Raw genomic sequence first — 22,588 nt, forward strand, 5'->3', positions numbered from 1 at the left:
AGTCTGATTACGTTTAATTAAAAACCAATCATTCTATGTAAAAATTGGAGAAATATTTGAGGCCAAGAATAATTATATTCTTCTACTGAAGATTTATGTTCGCTTCTGAGAAGTAGCTAGGGGAAACAGAAACACTATTTTCTAATTTCAATGACTGAGATCATTTGAAGCTTGTCTCTTGTCTCTAATCTCTAGAAAGAACAATATCCATTTTTCCCTATTCTTTTGTATCTAAACCTAACGAGGGTGTGTGTATGGCGGGTAATCAAAAGCTCCCACATAGCAACAAATCTCAGGGTCAAATTTACTGATAGTCTTGTTACACCATCCAAATAGCTGCTTTAACTTTTGAAGCTCTCCTTTCTATAATCCACATATGCCCTTAGAGGTAAGTGATGAAATATCCTATGTTGTCTCTCTGCATTTCTTTATTCTTCTGGATCTTGACCCTATAGTTTTTCACTTTTTAAAAGCCTTCTTAAAATTTTCAAGAAAAGAGATCATCTTTTGTTCATATTTTCCAAATGTCTCAATAAAAGTGTTGGTACAAATTAGTCTGCCTTACTAAAACAAAAGTCTTAATGTTTTAAATCTCACTTTATCATTAACTCACTAAAAAGTCAAATGCAAGGTTTTATGAGTGCAATTCGTACCAAATAACAGTATTGCACTGATAAATATTCTTCTGAAGTACCTACTTTTGGAAAGCAATGCATTATAGCTTTTGGTTACAGAAACAATGCAATTTGATGAGAGATTGTATGTATTTGTAGGGTTTTGGGTAAAGGTGATAAAAATGTGTTATGTGGCAGTGGACAATTAACATGCACCATTGGCTTACTACATTGTTTCCTGTATCAAGAATAGCCTCCACTTTTTGTGTCTTATGAACTTCAAGTTTTATATCACCTAACACTTATATGAGAGAGTCCTCAAACATAATTATGTAGAAATCATCACTTCATTGTTTACTCCACAATACTTTGTTTAAACTCTTTTATTTATTTTGAAGCATTTATCCTGCTCTATTATAATTAGATAAAAAATTGTCTTAAGACAAGGAAATATATCTTCTTCATCTTTATGTTCACATTGCTTAGCAAAGCTCTCTTCTTAAATGTGTTAAATGAATAAAGGAGTGATGAATGGATATATACAAGAAGACTGAGATGGTGTGCTGATTGCTCTAATCTCATAATCAGACTCCTAAAATCAAAGTAATTCATACACTTTGGCTCTGAATGTCTATGGGTTCTTTTTTGTTTGTTTAACAAAAATTACTGTCATCTTCTTTTGTTTACACATATAAATAATAAACATTTTGTTCAAGTTTTTTGAAAGGGGCTTTGTTCCCAATAATATATCATATTAGAAGTGGTTTGTTTTTCTGGCCTCTGTTAGAATAATCAGAGATATGTAATTCTCGCTCTTGTTTTGATAAGAAATCCTAGCAATAAAAGAAAGGTCTCACACAGGAAAAAATGATAAATCAAACAATAACACATACACACTCTAATATATATTTTTGTATAGTTGATAAAAACATGAGTTTTGAAATAAAATAGGGGTTCATATTTTAGCTTTGTAAATTCCTTTTTAAATTTTTTATTTGAATATCGTTGACATACAATGTTATATTAATTTCAGATTACATCATAGTGATTCAACTTCTTTCTATACTCACTTTAAGTGTAGCTACCATCTGTCACCATAGAATGCTACTACAATACCATGGACTCTATTTCCTATGCTGTGTCTTTTATTCCCATAACATATTTATTCCATAATTGGAAGCCTGTATCTCCTACTCCCTTTCATCCATTTTACTCATCCCTGCAGCCCCTTTCCCTCTGGCAACCATCAGCTTGTTCTCTGTATTTCTAGGTCTGATTCTGCTTTCTGTATGTTTGTTTGTTTTGGTTTGTTTGTTTGGTTTTTTTTAGATTCCTCATATTAGTGAAATCATATAGTATTTGATTTCACTTAGCATAATACCTTCTAGGTCTGTCTAAGTCACCACAAATGACAAGATCTCATCCTTTTTTATGGCTGTATAACATTGCATTATATATGTACGTACACCGCCACATCTTCCTTATCCATCCACCTGTCAGTGGACATTTAGGTTGCTTGGTTATTGTAAATAAAGCTGAAATAAACAGGAGTGCATGTGTCTTTTTGAATTAGTATTTTTTGTTTTCTATGGGCAAATATCCAGGAGTGTAATTATTGGGTCATGTGGTATTTCTATTTTTATTTTTTTGGGGGGAAACTTCATACTGTTTTCCATAGTGGCTATACCAATTTACATTCCCATCAGAGGTTTATGGATTCCTTTGATGATGTTGTTCAACTGTGTATATCTCCTTTTCCTTATCTGAAAAAAAGGGCTTACTAGTAGTTCCTATCACATATAGCTGCTTCAGGATTAAAGTCAATACATGGGTAACATTCTTAGTGGAGGTCCTGACATGATGTAAGCACTTACTACATGTTGGTATTTAAAAATTTGGCTTCCTTAATTTCCAGTCTATTTCTTCTTAATAAACTCTGACCTTGGGTTTGAAAATTCAGTGAAATATGTGAGAGGCCCAGACTGCTATTCTGTCTTTGTTGTACTCTCAATTTATATTGATAAATAGCCAAGATCATGAGTTATCATGACATTCATCAGTCTACTACAGTGAAATACTATGGTTAGAAAGTGTTTGTGTATCAAATTACATCAACTCCTCATTTACCCAAGATTATCAAAAGTTCTTCAAAGTTTGAAGCTTAAAAACTATTATGGGGTCAGAATAAATGGAAAAGTCTTGTATCAGATTTCAACTCAAGTGTTATGAAATATTACATCAGTCTTCCTTTCATGTATTTTTAAATAATTTGTTCAGATTTTTATCCAAATTTTGTGATAGGCATCAGTCTGACAAATATGAAGACACCGCTCTTGCATTCAATGAACCACATTTCCATTTTATGCATATTATAAACACGTAAACTTTTAGAAAAAAACTCTGTTTACTATAGTAAATATGAGAATGTCTCATTCTGTATTAAAAATATCTTTTTTTCCATCCTAAAACCTGTGCTCTTTGAAATATCATTTGGTCTTTTTAAGTAGTGTCAGAAAGTGCACTTTGAGACAACTATGGGAAAAAAGAACTCTGTTTAATTTGGAAGATAGTATGCAATCTTAAAAGGAGAATAACAGAACCCACCCATTTGATCAATTTGCTAAATTAACTGTTGACACATTTTACATCTGACTGACCCTAGCAGGACCATTTACGAGCATAACTATTCAAAATCATACATTTGATAGAAAAGGTCAAGTTAGACAACTGACAACATCTCCTCTAAAAATATTCCTGGTTAAAATCTTATCTTCCATGCTTTGTGGTGCAGAAATCCAGCAATTCAGTTATGTGTTGGGCATTTAAATAGACCTAAATATTTTCCTATCTTTAGGGAAATGATCTTTTAGAGTTAGATTGGTCCCTCTTTTGGGGAAGAATGTAACTTATATTTTTCAAATTGCATAACAAATTTTGTCTTGACTTGGTATGCAAATTATATTTTTTTTTTCAAAAATGGAACTATATATTATGTGGTACTCATATGGGTACCCCTCAAATCTACCCATATGGTATAATATGAATTGTATAATATGAATTGTTATTCATCTCTCAAAACCTAACATTATAATTGATGTTCATGAAGAAATATATGTAACCATGAAGTATGGTTGCAAGATAGAGTTTATTAAAAAAACTAAAATAAAAGCTTTATGATCACAAATGTGTAATTCAAATAAATGAAGCTGTGTATGGAAAGAAAGGGCAAAGCCATAAAGACACATTTAATATGTCTTAACATAGACATATTTAAATGATTAAAATTGAATATTTTTAAGTCAAAAGACAACATAAATAAGTTACAAATGAAGAAACAGAATGCAAACTTATGACTAATAAAAATCAACGTGCATAATATCATAGGAATTCTTTTAATGATGAGAAATAAGTTAACCTAAGAGGAAAATAGATAATTAATAAAGATATAATTCAGAATAAATGAAATCACTTTACCAGTAAAATACATAACATTTTGTTCAATCTCACTAAATGTCAAGGAAATGGAAATTAAATTAATACTGTAATATAGTTTTAACCAACAAAGTTAGAGGATAAAAGAATAATGTCCATGGTTGATGATACTACGTGCAGAGATAACTATGTTAGGGGAAGTCTTGTTCCCTGGCTTTGGTCCTTGAATTCGACCAAGAAAGAATTCAGAGCTGAACTCTTAAGCAAGCATGTAATAGTGGTCCAAGAGAAAGTATACTCTCAAAGTGTAAGAGTAGGCAGGCCCAGAAGTGGTAGCATTGGGGGTTGGATGGTGGTGGAGGTGAGGATTGTCTTATTTTTTTATACTTGCATGGGTAGTGGGTCATAGCAAGGGTAGTCTCTGACTGAGGTTGCCTCCAAATCATTTAAGAGAATCCACCTACCATCAGGAGGGGAAGTGTTTGGTTCTATATGGTCCTTCTAGGAACTGTCATGGCAACCATCTGCATCCCACAAAAGAGGATCAAAACTGCAATGTAAATGTATTATAAGGAAGCTATAGGTTACTATAGGACCAGGGTTTTAGGGAAGGTCCAAGAGTGTTCTGCAGGGTTTTCCTTGGCTGTTTGCCTTGGGGAGGTGGTTGGCTATTTCTTTTTCAACAGTTAATTCCACTCCCTACTTATGTTTAGCTAACTGCCTACTCTATCGAGTATTTTCATATACCTCCACTCAGAGAGGGAATTACTATAAACTTACTGGAAAACAATTTGCCAGATTAAGGTTCTAGCTCTGGTGACAAGATTTTGTCACTCTCCCATCTCCCCAATGGTAAAGATTGGTGGATTAAAAAAATTCTTATACAGTTATTTATTTTTGCTGTAGACTCTGGAATTTTTAACAGCTTCCCCCAATTTCAATGGCCTATGCTATAAATATCTTTTAAAATTTTAAATACGGATCCATTTTTACCCAGAAATTTTACTTTGTGCATGCAATTTCCCCCAAAACTCATTAATTTTATGTATGTACATGTACATACATTTTGTAAATTCATATTCTAACAGATTTATACAAAAACATTTATTGCAAATTGTTTATGGAAGCAAAAATAAGAAATGTGTATGTTAAATGATGTCCATCAATTGAGAAATTATTTATGTGTGTGTATCTATGTTTGTGTGTATATTTATAAATAATGTAACACTTGTAGGAATGTCAAGGATCAATCTAAAAATATTGAATTTCTCTGTATTTATCTATATACAGATTATGCTAACATTTGCATACAAGTATATATGTAAACATGTATATGTTAGAAAGTACATAAAAATTAATCCATTAGGTATGTATGTATTAGGGGTATATCTCTTTTCTTATCAAGTAGATAGACCTCTTAAATATACCTCTTATGTCTTGCATATTATTTTTAAATATTACATGTATTTATAACTTAATTTTTATTTTTAAAATATTTTATTTATTTATTCATGAGAGACACACAGGAAGAGGCAGAGACATAGGCAGAGGGAGAAGCAGGCTTGCTGCGGAGAGCCTGATGCAGAACTCTACCCCAAGACCCTAGGATCATGACCTGAGCAAAAGGCAGATGCTCAACCACTGAGCCACCCAAGCATCCCTGTATTTATAACTTTAAATTTTATATATTTTTTTTAATTTTTATTTTATTTATTTATGATAAGCACACAGTGAGAGAGAGAGAGAGGCAGAGACATAGGCAGAGGGAGAAGCAGGCTCCATGCACCGGGAGCCCGATGTGGGATTCGATCCCGGGTCTCCAGGATCGCGCCCTGGGCCAAAGACAGGCGCTAAACCGCTGCGCCACACAGGGATCCCCCTAAATTTTATATTTATATAACTTATAGGAAAAATATGTAGTATAACTTGAAAAAAATAGATTTTTATTAGACATACACATATGATACTGACAGTGGTGACAGTGACTTCTGGAATGGACTGAAGTTGTTTCAGGAAAAATATTACTAATCTTTTCTGTAAGTCTATAACCAGTACTTAAAAACAATAAGATTGTATTCTTGTATAGTTTTAAAGGAGTGATTAAGGGAAAAGAAGAGGAAAATGGAAATTAAATCATTTAAACTTTTAATAGGTGTTTCAGTAGGTGAGTTTGACCATCAATTTATCTCAGGTCCTAAATTAGGGTCCCCAGAGCTCAAAGGCTTCCATGGGTTTTCTTTTTCTTTCTTTTTTTTTTTTTTTTTTTTTAGATTTTATTTATTTATTCATAGAGATGCAGAGAGAGAGAGTAGCAGAGACACAGACAGAGGGAGAAGGCTCCATGCAGAGAGTCCGACGTGGGACTAGATCCAGTGTCTCTAGGATCATACCCTGGGCTGCAGGCGGCACTAAACCGCTGTGCCACCGGGGCTGCCCTTCCATGGCTTTTCAATTGTATCTAGAGACATAAAAGAGATGCTGAACATGAACAAATATATTTATATGCTTTGACCAGGACACATTTCTTCTGCTTGAAAATAGTCAAGCATGAACTAAACTAGAGGCCCAAAGCTCAGACAGTTTAGGGAGAGGATGACACCAAATCAGAAAAGGTCAGCCAGAAACTTCAGTGAACTTCTTTATTCTGTGTTAAGAAAACACACCCAAGTGAGAGATTCAAGGCAGCAGTTACAATCTGCAGATCCTACTACAAATCAGTTAATAATAATACCAACATTTATTTAGTGAGAACTGCATTAAGAACTTTTCAGTAATTAAACCATTAATCTTTAGATGACCTTCTAATGGAAATACTATTTCTAATCTATTTTTCAATGTGAATATATTGAGGGGAAGAATGTATATGACTGCTCCAGGTCTCACAGCAAGTAGATGCTGAAATTCAAAGTCAATGTGATGATGGGCTTTATTTCACATGCGTAGCAACTATGTTTTAATGTTCTATTTGGTATATTTAAATGGAGATTTCATTTTATTCAAAACTTGTCATACTGTGAAACACTTAGCTTGAATTTTTCTTTCAACTTGTTATTTTTTCTAAAATGTACTCTAAAAGTTACTATTAAAGTGTGCAATGATATTTAAAATCAGCAAATATTATAGAAATCTTTTGGTTTGGTTTTCTATCATTGAAATGTACAAATACAGTTATAGTTGGTAAACATACTAATAGACAATGGAAATATTAATGTGACTAATGAATACTTCATGAGAAAATTATTACAAATAATTCTTTGTATTTCTATATTTTCTTTTGAGCACTCTAAAGTCTGTGTGGACTTTTATATTCAGCTGTTATTATGTTCTGAACTACAACGAGTTGGTTTTCTTTGGAACCTTTACATAATGGCTTTATTTTAATCTTAAAAAAATAATAGGCTGAAGTAAAACCTTTTGGTACTATTTCCATGTTCTCATCCAACTACTCCTCTAGGGAAAAAAGGGAATATCTAATTCTTAAATATATATAAATGTATGAAAAATTTAACTCTCATTTAACTTATTTTAATGATCCATTTCATATTTATTTTTCTTTTCCTTGCAGAAAGAGTACTGTAACTATATTTGTTGCTTTCTGATATTTTAATACATTTCTATACTATGTATTTTTACTGATACCCATCTTCCGGTAAAATATATGTTCCATCTTAACCCCAGCATAAGCAAATTATAGGTCTTTAAAGAATTTGTAATTGAATTCATTATCTTCCCCAACAGATTTTTGATACCTTGTTAACATATATGAGCAGCCTTTCCCTTTTTCATATAGAAAACAGAGAGCATCTTCATAGTTAATTCAATTGCATGTGGATGGATTGACTAAAATTAAAAGTCATTCTGTTTTATTATTTATTTATTTATTTTTTAAGATTTTATTTATTTATTCATGAGAGACAGAGAGAGAGAGAGGGAGGCAGAGACACAGGCAGAGGGAGAAACAGGCTCCATGCAAGGAGCCCGACATGGGACTGGATCCTGGGTCTCCAGGGTCACGCCCTGGGCTGAAGGCAGGTGCTAAACTGCTAAGCCACCCAGGCTGCCCCATTCTGTTTTATTTTTTGAGTAAAACTACTTGATACAAAGTAGAATATGGTAATCTAGGAATTACAATTTTGGATTAAGTTCTGGCGCTCGGTATCTAAATGGGCCTGATACAGCATGCTCTTTTTTAAAGCATAAAAAAATATGAAGATGGCAACTTTATGTGATGCAAGGGCAAAGGTCAAGACATCAACATTAATGATCATAAATAGATTTCACCCATTCCTTCAAAACATAAAATTAGAGCCTCAGGTTTTTAAACAGTTTTCAAGCAATCTTGCTTATAAGTTTTGCATATGTATAACTGTTAGCCTTTGCACACATCTTCCTACACACCCAAATAGGAAAGACGTCTTCATATTTTTACAGTAGCTTAAATGCATATTACAAGCATTCTAACTTAATCTTGGAATATTTTTGGTTAGACTTTGGGACTGAAGTTTTATATAATTTTTTAAAAGAAACTATGGTAAAAAATATGTTGCTTAAGTAACTTAGAACCAAATAAATGTTATTAAATTCACTTGATATGCTAAATAGTTTTTTTTAATAAAGTAGGAAGTAGATCAAAGTGTTTTTGCTACATTTAAAATAGGATACAAACTCTTTTGTCTTTGGAATATAAATCTATTATAAAAACTTTTACCTTTCAATGACATTTTTGGCCTTTTAAAATTATAGTAAGCACTTCTGGACATTTTCTTTGTCCACAATGATACTATTTCATCTAGCTGTCATTTTACATAATCATACTAATTTTTTCAAGAAATATTTTGAAATAAGTATTTTAATATATTTTTATTGAAGTTTGATTTGCCAACATATCGTATTACACCCAGTGCTCATCCTGTCAAGTGCCCCTGTCAGTGCCTGTCACCCAGTCACCCCATCCCCCCCACCTCTCCTTCCACTACCCCTTGTTTGTTTACCGGAGTTAAGAGTCTCTCATGTTTTGTTACCCTCTCTAATTTTTCCCACTGATTTTCCCTCCTTTCCCCTATAATCCCTTTCACTATTTCTTATATTTCCCGTAGGAGTGAAACCATATAATGATCGTCCTTCTCTGAATGACTTACTTCACTCAGCATAATACCCTCCAGTTCCACCCACATTGAACCAAATGGTGGATATTCGTCCTTTCTGATGGCTGAGTAATATCCCATTGTATACATAGACCACATCTTCTTTATCCATTCATCTGTCAATAGACATCGAGTCTCCTTCCGCAGTTTGAAACAAGAACTATTGATAAAGATCTTTTGATCATTGTGTAGTTATTTTTTCAGAGTAGTCTTTGTTGATTAAAGGATACATCATATTTAATTTTGTAGTGTTTATAAAGGAAGCCATTGACTCTAAATAAACTATCCTGCCATTGTAAAAATAAAATAATGCCATAAGAAAAACGAGGAAAAAATGGAAATGTTATTTTATTTATTACTTATTCTGAAAAAGTGAGCTTTTTACTCACTAATTTAATTGACTTGTTTTAGGTAAATTAAAATAGATTTCACTGCAGTGTTTTACTTGTAATAATTTATTCTTTAAATTACATAGAGATTGAGTAGATCTATGTCTTATGCCATGGGGATATTAGAATGGGACATTAACAGAGTTTTTATTATAGGTTTTTCCATTTTTAAGTACTAGATTATGTCATCCAATTTGTTTTTTGAAAGAAAAATGAAGGCAAGAACCTGGAAGTCAGGGGGAAATGAGAAGATCCTGATAGTTGGAATGTCAGCAGAAAGGCTAAAAGGAGGCAGTGCAGTTGTAACTATGAGGAGGAATCAATTTAATATCATTGTTGAGTCCTACAGTTTTTTTCTAATAAGTGAGAACAAGAAAGATGAAGAAAATGAGGGATATTGATAACCAAGGTTCAAAATATATTAGGACCAGGTGTGAAAGTTGTTAGGTTCATAAAGTACTGATGGAGATATGTAGTAACTGTATCTTAGCAATAGGATGGAGTCTTTAGAAGTTTCTAATAATACTGTTTTCCTACTGCTCTTTCAGTGAATCTCTTGCATCTACTTTCTTTTTTTTTGTTTGTTTTGTCTTATTTTTTTTTTTTATTTGTTTGGGCTAAGTTTAAGAGTACCGTCATTTCTGTTTGAGAACTCTCCTCTTCTATCGGATATATGTGATGGGTAGTAACTGGGTGTTGTCATTTGATCCAGCCTAGACAAAAACAATGCTCCCATGCTGAAATATGAACTTCAAATGTTGGACTGGAAAAATGTTAATTATATTTAGCATTCTGTAGTATGGGTCCTTCCTTCTGGCACAGGAGTTACATTGGTTCGTAAGAATCCACTTCAGTCATTTGTCAAAAGTGTGGTTTACCAAGAGTCTAAAAACTGTGTTCAACTTGTAAAAACCTGTTTCTTTTATTGCAACCAAAAAAATTCTAATTGATGCAGTTTGTCTTCAAGCATCAATGGGTCAAGATCAGATACTTACATAGATGTCAGGTTTACCTCACCAAAGGAATTCTAGCACTGGAGTGTGGAGCTCCTGATGGATGTGGCACTACTGCCCCTTTTGGAGAAGTATAGGAGAATTTAAATATTTCTTTAAAACTATTGTGTATTTTCAACATTATTTTAAGCTATGAAATACTGTGAACATTCAGAAAAGTACATATAATAATATCATGGTAAGAGTTTTACTCTCTATAGAAACATTACATAATCATTCAAATTTGGACTGTGGAGACATAATCTTTCCATGAATTTCTCATTTCTGCACGTGTTAGAGGAGTGGCATTGGCAGGTTTGTGCTGGACTGTCTTTCAAAGCATATATTTATAGCAAGAATTCTTGAAAGACTTCATTCTTCATCTCCGTTTACTCTTTGCATTCTTAGCATTTCCATTTGATTCTTTTGTATAGGTTCCATGTATCCCTTGAAATTACTTACCCAGCATTGCATATTGTTCATCTTTTCCTTTAAAGCCTTTATTAATCATAGTTATTTCAAGTTTCTTCTGAAAAAATTCCAGCGTCTGTGTGGCATATATTGATCTGGTTCTGATAATTAATTCACCTTTTAGGGTATTGTTTTCCTTCCCCTTTAATAGGTCTCATATATTTCTGTAGAAAGTTGGACAGACATCATTTGTAAGACAATAAGAAGTGAAGTACATCAGTGTTGTATCTGGAAATATTTTTCTTCTGTTTTGTCTCTAGTGCAAGATGTGAGATAATCTCATTTGAAGTTGAGTCAGATTTGAGGTTTGTTGTTTCCATAGTTATCCCCAGTGCACCCCTGGCTTCAAATTCCTCTAGTGATACCTTGTGTTTAGTGTGGGAAATGGTTTGCTGGAAGATTTTGTTTTCTGATCATAGATTGCTCTCCTTTCAGCTTTAAGTTTTCTCATTGTACTGTGCCTCAGAGAGGCTCTGTGTCTCACAAATTATTTTTTCCTCAACACTTGCTAAAAGAGGGAAAACTTGTGAGGCATTCTTTGTTGCTCTAATGAAGCCTCTATGTGAGATAGTCTGTAAGAGTCCTGGGTGTGTGGCCCAGTGATTTTTATTCTCTCTAGGCATAGTTCTGAACCTAGCTTGTATTTCTTCCTCTCCACCAGAGTTTGGTTTTTTTGTTTTTTGTTTTTTTTTTTTTTCTTTCTCATCTCTACCACAGATGCAATGGGATTTCATTCATGCACCATGACCGACAGTGTTTGTCACCCCTCTTTCCACATTTTAAGGCTTTTATTTTGTGTAAGAGATAGGAGAGAAATGTTCAGATGAGTTTCTTATTGTTTTTGTAAGTATACTTTCATATTATAAACATCAAAATATTTCCTTGCATGCCCTTTGTTCACACATTTTACCTTATTGAATAAGAAGACAATCAACAATTTGATAATATTTATGATGATAAGAATAGAGATAATTATATCCGAAAGGAAAGCAGAGTGGTATTATTTCCCTTTAGGAGATATATTAAATATCCTTTGTCTCTATTTCACATTATTGTTTTTCATCCACAGGTATTCCTTCAGGGTCTGTTAGATCTTTGGTTTTACTCTTCCTTTCATATCATATTCGTTATTGAGTCCTTTAAATTTTTATTCTCCATCATCTGCTCTCTCCTCTGTCATCATTTAATATGTAATCTTTTTTCTCCCATAATTCTAAGATAATTATGAATATTATGGTATTTTAGGTAAAAATAAGAATTACTTCATCCATATTTTATTAATAAATTAGAGAATTCTAACTTGTGGATTCTTTCAAATATGATTCATTGCCTCACTCATTAATACTGATGGCTTATTTGTGTTACTGTCATAGCTATTGAAGAGACTGATACTATAATGAGAAAAATTCTTGTCATTTCAGTCTGTCTTTGAGACAGTGTCTTTGAATGAGACAGTGAAATCTAAAATTTTTTCAATATTATAGTACGTACATACATGAAAAATACTTACGTTCTAGAGACAATACTCAGTGCACCTGAATGACCTGTAAAACTCCCATAAGTAATGCTGCAGCCTGTCAGATGTCTGAAGTACACAGACTGCTGACAGAGCTAGGAGTTATTATTAAACAGCTAACGGTTCTATTCCATGTTTTCTCCTCTGCACAATGGAGAAACTTACATCTACCCTAAAAATTTCACAAGATATATAAGGATCCCATGAAATTTTATATCCACAATAACAGAAAATAAAAATTCCACAAAACAGTAAGCAACCCTTCTATAGTCTTTGAATTCATTTTATAAAATATTTTGTACAGTGTCATTTGTACTGTTTGATATTGATGATGAAAAATACATTGTGGGGTAGCCAGTTAGAAGGTGGAACATTGTTATTTTAGAGATATTCAGAAGCATTGGCTCTGTTCAATATCTTGTTTTCTACTATTGAAGCTGAGCCAAATGCAAAGATCTTTCTGGAAGTCAATGGGAGTTCTGAACACAAGCCGGAGCAAGATGAGAAAAATGAAACAAGGTGAGAAACTGGCCTGAACTCAACTGTTTAAAAAAATGAAAATAAAACTTTCTGATATGTTCCCCTAATGGAAGATAATTATATATTATGTTTTAGATGGTTTTCAAAGTACCTAATTCATTCATTAATCAGTGCACTTTATAATAGTCTTTGAATAAGATTGAAGTACTGAGGACTTACCTTTTGAGTTCAATTAACTTTCATATGGGTAACACAGGTACTATTGAGAGAGTTACCCTGCTGCCCTTCATGGAACTTATAGGGGAGGGAAATGGAGCCTTAATAAAAGAAGTACATGATCCACATTTAAATTTCCTTTTACTAGGCTAAAATATTTTCCCTGATAGATATTAGGGAAAAAAAATTATCTCTTTCCATCAAACATTTCCTTTCCCATCCTCATTTTTTAGTTTCTGAAACCTTGAACACTTCATATAAGGTTATAAAAAAAAAAATGACCTAAATTCTACAGCACCAAACCTTAATTTCAACAATTTTAGTGCTTGACCTTATTATAAAGTAGAAAAAATATAGGGAAGCAGAATGATTTCAGTTTTCACCTCATTAGTATCATGGAACTATTTAAGAACTATTTCACACTTATTACATTCCTACTTTTCCGGAGGGCATCATACACAAAACTGAGATCTCATTTGACATTTTCTAGTTGTTCTTTAGTATGAGAGTCATTCTATCACTATCCATGAACTGCAGGAGTAAAGATACTGTGAGTATACCTTGTCTGTGGATCCCCAGGAGCATGTAAGATGTTGGCTACAACTCCTGGCTAGTGTTCAGGCAAGACACAGAGAGCTAAAGAAGTTGGCCCACCCCAGAGCAAAAAACTCTTGATTTAAAAAAAGCTGATCCCATGCAAAATGTTGTAAAAGAGAATGGAAATTTTAATGTATTATAGAAGAGAAAAATAATAATCTTGAGAAAAACTTTAAAAATCCACATAAGAAAGAAAATATTTCTCTATTTTGTAATGGATGGAAGATGTAGATAATATATTTAAAAGAGATATCCAGGGCTAGGATTGTGAAAACTTCAGTTTTTTTGTTTTGTTTTGTTTTAAGATTTTATTTACTTATTTATGAGAGACACAGAGAGAGAAAGGCAGAAACATAGGCAGAGGGAGAAGCAGGCTCCCTTTGGGGAGCCTGATGCGTCACTTGATCCCGGGACTCCGGGATCACACCCTGAGCCAAAGGCAGGCGCTCAACCACTGAGCCACCCGGGCGTCCCTGAAAACTCCAGTGTTAACCAAATCTTATTTCTAAAGCAATTGTGATTAATGTAGCTATAATGTTTGCATCTTATATTTACTATTAATCAGTAAAATAAGTGAGGTGTGAGTGAAAGAAAGATAAGTCTTACCTTGATATTTTTCTTATAAAACTAATAAATACATACAAGTCTTACCTTGATATTTTTCTTATAAAACTAATAAATACTCACCATTGAAAACAAATCCAGATAATATTAAAGAAAGTAGCATTCACCTTAGTCATCTTACCTAGAGAGACCTATAATTAACATTTTAGTGTGTTTATCTTCTGGTATTTCTAAGTTTTGTTTTTTTTTTTTTTTTTTTTTACACAGCTGAGTATGTACTATATATGCCTATTTCTGTCTTGTTTTTTACACTTAATTCATTTTGCACTTGCTAAATAAATCTTAAGATTCTTTGGCACACTTCTGTCGATACCAAGTGTTTACAATACAAAAGCACTTATATTTTATAGGATACTTCTAATTTGTAAAAATTTATTTAGATTTAGATTTCATTTCATATTAACAACGATCCCTTAAAATAGAGAAGGAAAGAATTCTCTTCTCATTTTCAGAACTGAAGCCTAGGGCATCTGACCACTGTAATGGTTGGAATCTGTCTCCTGGATATTTGTTGTGTGCTTTTTCCTCAACATTACAAGGCATTTCACTGGTACTTTAATTATTAAAGCGCTCTGGATGGGATCCAGATGGAGCATACCTCATATCCAGGAATATATATATAATGCCAGAATTTCAAATATGGATTCATACATTTGAATAGAAATGGTATAATGAGAAGGGAATGGATTTTGGCTTCATATATAATTATTTGTTTCCAAAGTCTATAAATTCTGAGTGTATTTTGGTCTGTTTCAAAAACACGATCAAATACTAATAAAATGTTTTGAACAACAGCAGCCAAAAAAGTTATTGACAGTTTTTCAGTGTTGACATCTTTCCAAGCAATTTACTCTCCTTGGCAGAGCTCGGGAGGCAGTTCTACTCTTTGGTGACTAGCTAATGTTTTAAACATACATCTCAACCTTTTTCTTAACCCAAATGAAAATGAAAATAACTGCAATTTTGTAAAAGGGACAAAGTGTGGAAGAGCTAATTAAACTTTGGACAGAAAGCTCATAAAACGGTTGTTTCAAAGAGAAGAAACAGGTTATCCACATTTAGCACACATTTTCATATTAAAAGAAAACTCTAAAGAAACGTACCATCTGTCATGATGCCACAGATACTTCAAGTTGATAGAATCTTCAAGTGCTGAAAAAACCAGACTCACACAATATGCTTTTGTATTATTTTAAAGTGATTAGTTGATAACGTAATTGCAGTGTGCTAAAATTATTGATAATTCTTATTTTCTCAAAAAAAGAAATCCTAGTGATTTGATTGTTCAAACAATTACAGTTATTACTCCTTTGTTTCTACAAATGATAGCATGTCCTGCTCATTCTAGACCATAGAAACACAAGAGTTTTAGCACAGAGTTGCATTAATATCAATAAGGAATTCCTATTTCTTATTTCAAAGGGAACAATTAGTGTCGGGATAATGGGGGAAAATGCAATTTTAAGTTTACTAAGTTACACAAGGTTATGGTTATGTTCTTTTCAGAGAGGTATTAAAAACATGTCTAATTCTCAATAAATATTGGTTGTTGAATGAATGAATGCAGGTTTTGATGAATCAATATTCTGCATTCCAAGAATTTCTGCGATTTCTGATAGTGCTTGCTATTGCTTTTCATTTTAGTCAGGCATTTTTGTTTTTGTTTGTTTGTTTGTTTGATGTTCAGGGAAGAAACTAATGTTAGAGAGTAACTTAAATGAATCAGAAGAAAATCTTTTGGTAAGGAAATGGGAGGGGAAGTTAGAGTCAGAAAAGAGAGATGATAAATGTGTTTGCAGTAAAGGAATGACTACTATGAAAGCATGTAGACAAATTGCTAATCCACTTTCTATGTTTATATTGTTTTGTTTCTCAAAATTAGTGTAGTTTACTGAAATTTATCTATGCGCTAAGCCACTGACACAACTCAGGGTATGATTTTTTTTCTTAAAATTTCTAAAAAGTATGCTATCACTTTTTATAGTAGGGATGCCAAAGATTTCTTTTAAGATTCTGTTAAAATATGGATACAGTGTGTACTATTGAGAAAAAAAAAAAATACTGCTCATTCCTTGCATTCAAGGTGACTCTTGTTCTTGGTGGTGGTGACACTGCCTATCCCAAACAAGCAAACAAAAAACACTGAATATAAAAGATCAAGTGAGAATTCAACATTCCTGTCCATGATGTGTTTTAATATAGTATTCTTTGAAGAAATCTTTGAGGTATGAGTGCCATCTATTATCTGTGTTTTAACACTTGCCTACTTTAGTAGCCTTTCCAGTAATAGTGTTTTCTAGAATGGTTCTATGTGAAGCAGTTTATAGAATTTTATAAGGCCAAAGGAGCTTATCACATAGAAACTGGAAAGAGCAGATTGCAATATACGAGTCTATATATTGAGCAAAAACGTGATCTGCTATTGAAGTACACCACCTAAGAGATAGTTCTATTTCTCTGTCTGAATACAGGGGTCCTTCATGTTACTGAAAGTTTTTGTATTTAGTATATACTAAATACTTTTCTAACATTTTAAGTAATTCTTAGCCATTATTTTGAGATAACCCAAGAATAATCATCAATTGCCACATTTTACACTGTAAAGCTCTAAAAGTTAATTTAATTATTGTGTATTTAAACACAAAATGTAAGATCTGAGGATAGGGAGAGGAATGAAGAGCTCAGTGACTGAAAACAAGGTAGTGTTGCTCTAACCATGGAGTCCTGAGCTGCCCCCAATTCTAAGAATCCTTGCTTTTATTTTGTATTCTGGATATTTTTGAAATTTGGAACTAATCAAGGGGAGATGCAGTGTTTTCAAGAAAAACAGTATTCTTGTGTTCAAATTCTAGCTCCACCACTAACTACATGAAACCTTAGGTAAGTTACTTTACTCTGGGTGTTAGTTATAAAGAATAAAGTAACTTATGTAAGTAAACAGTAATAAACTAATTTATACTATTTATCTCCTTGTTTTTTGTGAATATTAAGTGAGATAATTAATATGAAGGAATTACTACAATATTTGATCCAGGATAAGAAATGAATAAATACATAACAACCATTATTGTTTGAGTTGGGGGTGGGGGGATAATGTTTAGAGAATTCCCTAAAGTATATTTTTTCCTGGAGGTTATTTGATGTAGAACAGGGCTGTCTTATCTGAAGACCAGAGCTCTTATGGTTATATTTCTGCAAGACTAGGGTGGTACTTGTGTAAGGTAGAAGCAATAACCAATGACAAAAATACATCATCAATTATTTTCTCTCTCTACTCAAGAAATTTGAATCAAGGCCCACATCACTGTACTTAATGTGAATATGTGTGGATGGCAACTGGCAACCCATGAGTGGTTGCAAGGTTTTCATGAGAAGCCTAATGTAATTCTAAAAGATGAATTGTTTTGACTCATACTTGGGCTTGGGAGAGTATTGCAGCCAAAGAAATAAATGATATTTGCTGAAAGAGAAAACATAAACTACAACCCTTAGTTCACTGTAATTCAGTAGACCGATTAAACAAAAGTCCATATCCTTTCAATGGCTCTGGAATTGTTCTAGGCACTGAGACAATATCTATCCTGAAGAAAACTGGAATCAAATGAGGGTCCAGTCTTTTGGTAAAATGGAAACATTTATCCCAAACAGAAATACTATTCATAGAAGCATATATGGCTTGAGATGTAAAAATACATCCAAGGCAACCAAATAATTTAAATTAGTTTTTCTCATAAACAACAAAAAAAATTATAGAGTCAAGATTTCTAGGGCATGGAAAACAGAAAAAACTGACTACTGGTGACTATTAAAGAAAATATATTTTGTCATTAAATATTCATAGATAAGGGAGAGATCCTATTTTGTATGCTGAACCATAGTGCTTCTAGTAATTACAGATCCACCTATTTTTGTCCTACCCTATCCTCTGTGGGTTGTTTTAAATGCTTTTCTTAGTAGGGTGGAAAGCTCATAAGCTTTAAACTATGGCTTTGTAATGACACAAATGTTTGCTCAGTCTTTAAAATGCTTTGGGGAACTCTTAAAATTGTATCACTGCCTGTTTGAAAAACCAACCTGGTGCTAATTGTGAATGTGTTATTTCACACCGCAGCTTCATGTAATACTGCCCTTAAATAAACACCCTCCAATACTAATCAAGTTGGCTTATGGAGATATTATAACTTTTTCTCTAAAGCACTGTGATATGAAATATTTGAAAGCTTCTTATTGTAGGTATGTATCCTAGTTTTCAGGCTGAGATGGTATAAATATCAAAGAACCTTGAGTAGGGTCATTGTAATACCATTTGTTACTACAAACATTATCGAATTATTGGATTAATTTCTGATGTAACAAAGATCTTAGGAGAATAAAGACCTCTTCAGCCCTCTATTAATAGTTTATGACTTTTATATTTTTGTTTCTTTTTTTTAAATTAATTAATTAATTAATTAATTTATTTATTTATTTATTTATTTATGAGAGACAGAGAGAGAGAGAGGCAGAGACACAGGCAGAGGGAGAAGCAGGCTCCATGCACCGGGAGCCCGATGTGGGATTCAATTCCGGGTCTCCAGGATCAGGCCCTGGGCCAAAGGCAGGCGCTAAACCGCTGAGCCACCCAGGGATCCCATATTTCGTTTTTAAAACCATAGTTTAAATATTGCAGGAATCTAAAATTCTCAATATTTTCCTGTTTATTGGATGGAAAACTTTAAAAATACAATTAGTTTATTAATTTGTTTTGACATATTAATAGACATTCCTATTTCACGAAATTTATATATATATGTATATATATATGTGTATGTAAATATATATATTTATTTGAGAGGGAAAGAAAGAGAGTTTGAGTTGGAAGAGGAACAGAGAGAGAAGCAGACTCCCCACTTTGCACGGAGCCCAACATGGGGCTCAATCCCAGGGCCCCTGAATCATGACCAGAGCTGAAGACAGACGTTTAACTGACTAAGCCACTCAGATGCTCTTCATTAAGTTTATATTTTATGTAGCTATGTTCAATTTCTCTTTTAGAGAAAATTACTCTTTGTGCTTTAGTCACTTCAATAATTAAGTACTCTACATTTGAAGTGTCTTTAGTGTCCCAACAGCCATTTTGCAAGCCCTCAGCCAGTCACTTAACCTCTTTAAGCTTCATTTTCTTTATCTAAAGTGCAACCGAAACCTTGTAAGTTTATGGTAAAGATTAGAGACAATGTATGTAGATCACATAGCCTAATGCTTATCATGTAATAACTTATACGATAAATATGTATGTGAAATACTATAATAAAAATAAATGTATTATTATTATTATAGCTTAAGGAAAAATAAAATAATATTGTGTGTCTTGAGGGATGCTTGGGTGGCTCAGTCGGTTAAACATCCAACTCTTGATTTCAGGTCAGGTCATGGTCTCAGGATTGTGAGATCCAGCCCTACCTCCAACTCCTTGCTAAGCTGATGTCTGCTTAAGATTCTCTTTCTCTCTCCCTCTGGCCCCACCTCCCTAAAAGAAAAATAATAAAATAATAAATAAATAAATAAATAAATAAATAAATAAATAAATAAATAAATAAATTATATGTCCAGAAAAGTCTCAACAGGTGTTGGGAAATAAGATGATTTGGTCAGCTATCATAGCAAGTTTTGTTTTTCTACCCAAAGATGCCAAAAAAAAAAAAAAAATCCTAGTGGTAAGTATAATAAAGAAAAACTAATACCTTGCATAAAAGATGAATCAGTTGACTTTGGGTTTTCTTTAGCTTACTCTTATGATTTATTATTTACCTTCTGGTTGTTGTTGTTGTTTTCCTGAGTAAGATAAATTACCTGTCTGCCCGCACTTATCCAGTGACTTCTGTGATCGCAAGCCCATATTTCTAAGATAATAGACAAATGTGAGTTCTTTGTATGTTAGGCATTGAAAAGAGCAAAGAAGATATAAGGTTAGGAATGATAAGGGTCTCCCATTAGCACAACGTAGAAGACAGTAGAAGCTCAATAATGTGGAACATGATTGAATTTATTAGTTGTCCTGTGATTTAACAAGGTTATTTTATGACAAAGTATTGTTACCTTTCCTGTATTTCACAGTCTCCCTTAAGCATGGCACATGTGAAGACAATCAGAAGGAAAAATCCTGAGGCTCACAGCAATGTGTAGTATTTTATTAGGGATGCCTCCATGTAGCCCAATTAAATATGGCACATCTGAGGGGTCTGACTGTTAAATCCAGAATAAGTACAGTTTCTGAAGCAGAAGAACCTCCAGGGGACATAACAAAAAGTAATAGCAGTTATTTCCCACTTTACATGAGCATAACATCCATCACAAGGAGAGAAAACAGCCGCCAAGGCCTTTTTAATGAACTGTCTCCAGGAAAAATGTCTGATACATAGTTACATAGTAAAAAAGCTACAACACAACATTCTGGATTTCTCTGTGCTCCTATCCAAGATAATGTCGGAAGGATGTGGCTTTGAGAATAATCTTTAGCTGATATCATTGTCTCTTAAACAAACAAACAAACAAACAAAAAACTGAATTTGGGAATGGTAAGAAAGAGCATATCTAAGCAATGAGATATGCTTAAAATCACGTTTTAAAATTATTCCATAGGAGCTCTGACAGCATGAAATACTAAATGAAAAAAGAAAACAAAATCACATAAGGAAAAAAAAATGAGAGCATGTAATAAAGATACAAATGCCCAGGGCAACAAAAGAAGAAAAATATAAAATTATATTCAGTAGGTTTACCAATTTGCATGGATTTCCATATAGTTTAATGTATAATGATATTAACAGATATTGACAGATCAATGTTGCATTCAGTCGCTTCTAAAGAGCATCATGGGAGCTATAAAGATATAGCACTAATTTCCCTGCATCTGTTTTCTTTTCAAAGTATTCCAAATCATATGCTTTGTCCTTTGCAAGTGTTCTCTCATTAGGTTTGGAGTTCATGTTTCCCGAGGGTTTTGATAAATCTGCTTGCTGTATGTGCTAAAATATTCATATTATAGTGTTTACACTTTGTGGTATTTACTTAAATAAGGAGGAACCTCAGTTATGCATTTCAACTGTATCTTTTCTTTCACTTAAAAATCTTTAAAAGGACATGAAACATTCTTTTGAAACAACTGGCTAAATCAGGTATAAATCTGTTTGTAATGAGTCTACTTTAAATTGCCTCCATTCAATATGTATCTTTGACATTCTTCATATCTCTAGGAAATTGAAGAATTTTGTATATAAAGAAAACAGTTGATCAATAGGGAATTTTAAAAGATAAAAATATGTGGGGTGGTTCATCTTAGGCTGCATATTAATACTTTAAACATTTGGTTTATGCTAGTTTTGTTAAAAATAAAATATATTAGGAATTTTTTTCTAGATATCCAATGCATAACAAATCATGAGAGATTAATGGGACATTTCAGTTTGCAATTAAAATCTATTTAAGCTCATTAGTTGCTGTAATATATTAACATAGTGTTATTACAGAATTACAATTATTACAGTGTTAACCCAGTATTAACTATAGTAGTAGTCAACTTTCAAGATAATAACAAAATATTAAAGTTATAATTATATTCCTTTTAGATTTTTTACTCTTAGCCAATTATCTTCCATTCACTTTCTGTGTATGTGTGTGCATATATGTGTATAGGTCTTTGTGTGTGTGTGGATTGGGGAATTGAACTGAGTTCTCAAATTCAAACACTTATTTATCTCTTTATAGTTTCCTTGATATTTGTATCCTTAAATTGCTTCTCTCTCACAATGACTTAGGTTTATTTCAATCTCCTATCTTGTCTCATTAGTATTTCCTTGTCTCTTAATATCTTGCTCAATGCCTCTCCCTTCACTCCTCCCACCCCTCTTCACTCTTAATATATACCTCAAATCTTCAAGATATACCCTTGCTTTTATTACTGAAGCTTTCTTTCCACTTTGATCTGGATATGGTTTCTGTTTACTCCTGTGCTGTTGGTCTCCATCTACTGATGCTCAGTAGCACGGTCTTGCAAATATTTTATATTGAGTCTCCTTGAAATGGGTTTTCCAGGCCTGAAAGTAATCCATGTATCTAAGGCACTTTTGAAAAT

General features: G+C 32.9%; 1 long non-coding RNA gene across 1 annotated transcript in view; it reads left to right on the forward strand.

Annotated features, from left to right (window-relative positions):
- Nucleotides 1-310: 310 nt before the first annotated feature.
- The window catches only part of LOC144283706 (uncharacterized), an 87,641-nt gene continuing 65,363 nt past the window's right edge, over nt 311-22,588 (forward strand). Inside the window, exon 1 of the long non-coding RNA XR_013352268.1 lies at nt 311-388. This is a non-coding gene — a long non-coding RNA (uncharacterized LOC144283706). The remainder of the gene's footprint in view (nt 389-22,588) is intronic.

The sequence above is a fragment of the Canis aureus genome, chromosome 14, assembly GCF_053574225.1.
Source record: "Canis aureus isolate CA01 chromosome 14, VMU_Caureus_v.1.0, whole genome shotgun sequence".
In the NCBI taxonomy this organism is placed as follows: domain Eukaryota; kingdom Metazoa; phylum Chordata; class Mammalia; order Carnivora; family Canidae; genus Canis; species Canis aureus.